The sequence below is a fragment of the Photinus pyralis genome, unplaced genomic scaffold (assembly GCF_008802855.1).
Source record: "Photinus pyralis isolate 1611_PpyrPB1 unplaced genomic scaffold, Ppyr1.3 Ppyr1.4_LG1, whole genome shotgun sequence".
Lineage (NCBI taxonomy): Eukaryota > Metazoa > Arthropoda > Insecta > Coleoptera > Lampyridae > Photinus > Photinus pyralis.
The window spans coordinates 50,075,996-50,079,155 of NW_022170249.1; positions in this window are offsets into that span (position 1 = coordinate 50,075,996).

Sequence of the window (3,160 nt, forward strand, 5' to 3'; positions counted from 1 at the left end):
GTAAAATGGTTAAAAAGGTTTCCTCCATATTATTTTCCGTACTACCGTCTTCAACTTTAATAAATTCTCTAGGATGGGAGTACACATAATTAACGATAGTACGGCTTCTTAAAAATCCTTCGGCGGTGCATGTACCTCGGCTGTAACCACCTGGATTTCGCCTTCATCCTTAACATTCTTATTTGTCTGTAAAATTTGGTTCACCTGCCTTTTTGCCTGTCCCTCCTTCTCCGTTATTCCCCGGTTCTCTCGGGATCCTCTCGCGAATTCCATCCGTCTTTCTTGCGCTCCCCGTTCCGGTTCTCGTCGATCCTCCCTCTGCTCTTTCCGGTATTCCTCCTCGTAAGTGTTCCTATTATTATAATCCCGGTTCTTCTCATACTTCCTGTTAAAATTCGAATTGTATTTGTTGAAATTGTTGTAATTGTAGTTGCTATTGAAATTCCTCTGTCCCAATTGTTGGTCCGCATATTCTCCGAACCGCCGATTTCCTCGATACTGATCCATGTATCCTTGTCTCGCATATTGGCGTCCTTGCTCCCGAATGACCGAATCGTAATTTGCGTCTTTTTCTTCATCCGCAGTATCGAATCTCTTCAATATTCGCAGGAATTCTTCGTATGTGTTGATATCGTCCTTAATTACCTTCTGAGATACATCCTCTTCATAATGTCTTGATAATCTCCTAATTAAAATGGACTCCGGCATCCCTGTTTGTAAATGCTTAAATTTCGCATAATTTTCCATTAGGTATTTCACTCGACTACCTAAATTCCTGTTATACTTTCCCAAATTTAATCGTTCAGCCGCTTTGTTCTGCTCCCATTGACCCCAATACTGCTTACAAAAATTCTTTTTAAATGTCTCGTAATCCGAAATTTTCTCTTCAATAGTGTCAAACCAAACTTGCGCTTCGTCCTTCAAGACACCTCTTATTAGATTTAACTCATCTACCTGGGTAAACTGCCTGCCGTATACCTGCCTATTGTTCATGATCGTCGCCTCTAGTAACTTCAAAAATAACATCGGATGGACTTTTTCCCCGCCGTCAAATTTCTCAAGCCGTTCCCGATCCCCTTTTAAATTTGCAACATAATGTACTCCTCCTGGAATCGGCCTTTTTTCCATTTCTTCCCGAATTTCTTTAAATTCTTTCTCACTGTTTTCATGACGAACCTGGACGACTTTTTCTAATCTACAGAAACCCCTCTCCACTTTCTGGAATTCTTGCTGCGTATAACTTGCCTCCATTCGAACCTGGTTTTCCACATCAATCACCCTCTCATTCATCCCCTCCTGACGCTGGTGGAGTACGCTAACCTTTTCCCGGATGTCTGATCTTAGCTTGTTAATCTCTGCTGCATTGTCATCATTTTTCTTCTCCTGTACATGCATTTCTATCCTTATCTGGTCCATTTCCTGTTTTACTTCCCTCATATATCCACGTACTTCCTGTCTGATTTCCTCCTTTATTTCCGCTTTTAATTCCGCACTCTGCGCATCCATTTTTTCGCCCAAATCCTTCTTCAACTCTCTTATCGCTTCTATAAACACCGCAAAATTCGCTGCCTGAATAGATGACACTCCCATCGTGGACACCTCTTCTTTCTTCTCATCATGTACATCAATTGAACCAGGTATTATCTCCTCGCTAACTTCTGCTGGGACATCGATTCCAGTATCCCCTGTTGTCGCCATCTCTTCTTAACAACTTTAAACGTTCTTCTTGAATCAAAACCCTACTAATTACTACCAAACCTGTACCTACCCCCCCTGTACCTAATCCTATAAGAAAACTTCAATTACTTCAAATGTTACCACCTATCCTACAATTTTTCTCAGTAACTGTCTGGGTACCACAATCAATTTTACCCGTACGACAGAACCCCTAATCTGAATTTTCCTACAAAAAAATTTTTACCTACTTTCGCGTTTCCCTGAAATTGCCTCACGTTTTTGGGCGCCAAATTATTGTTGTGAGACCTAACCTTAACTTCTGGGAATCCCACGATTTACCTCTAACTAGCTCAGTAGTAAAAAAAAATGAAAACAAAATTTTTATCTGTATCTCAAGGTCCAGCTGGATTCTGCCACCCTACAGCATTCCAACAATGACATAAATAGGTGGCTTAACCAAATCCTTAAATTCCAATATGAAATTTTACCCCCAGATTTAAACAACTTGAAACAAAGTAAGAGACGCCGACAATTACTTCTCCTTGACTCTAATAACAAAACCTGGATTGCAATGACTGGTTTAATTTCAAACAAAAAATTGCGTAAATTTCCGTTTTACAAATCTTTACAATTTTAAACAAATAAATGACACACACAAAAAAAAACAAATTACTCAAACATTACAAAAAAAACACGACAAAACAAACCACTAAACTACTACTTACATTTAAAATTAGTCCGAAAAAAACGTAATCCGATAAACAGAGGTAAACCGTACACAAACACGTGAACCAACCACTCAAACACCGACGTCTTCTCTCTTCGGGTACCCACAAATTATATTTAAAACTTCCGTGTTTCCGCAAAATAACAAAAAAAAACAGGACGACGACAAACTTCTTAAACTTCTCAATAAATTCTTCTCAAAACGGCAGACACAAAATTCTAATAAAACCTGGATCCAACTACGCAGGAAAACTTCCACAAAATTCAAAAATAACGTAACCGAAGAAGCGCCGGTTGGCTTTTTAACGACCAAAAAGCCCCGCTCTCATCAAAAATTTTCTATTTAAGCCAAAAGCCCTTCTCCTTTCTTCAACATCCCGTCCGCCAATCACGCGAAGCGTCGATTTTTCAAACTTCTTGCTGAACGGCACGTACGCCCGGCAATTCTGCGAAGAACCTTATCTCTACTTCGCGCTATACCTCGTTAACGGCAAATAAAATTTAAAAAAGAAATTTACATCGAAAAAAAATTCTAGGAATAAAATAAAAACAGAACACTTCTAAGAAATTGAACCAAAACTATAACATGAAATTTACGCAATCCTGTGTCTCAAATTATTAATAACCCCCCCCGGTTAATTAAATGAACTAAACAAAATTGTCACATCCAGACGCTCTATAATTTCTTTCAAGTTACAACTAAAACAAAATAACACAACAATATGTATTCTGTGGACGGAAACAAATCATTAGACGC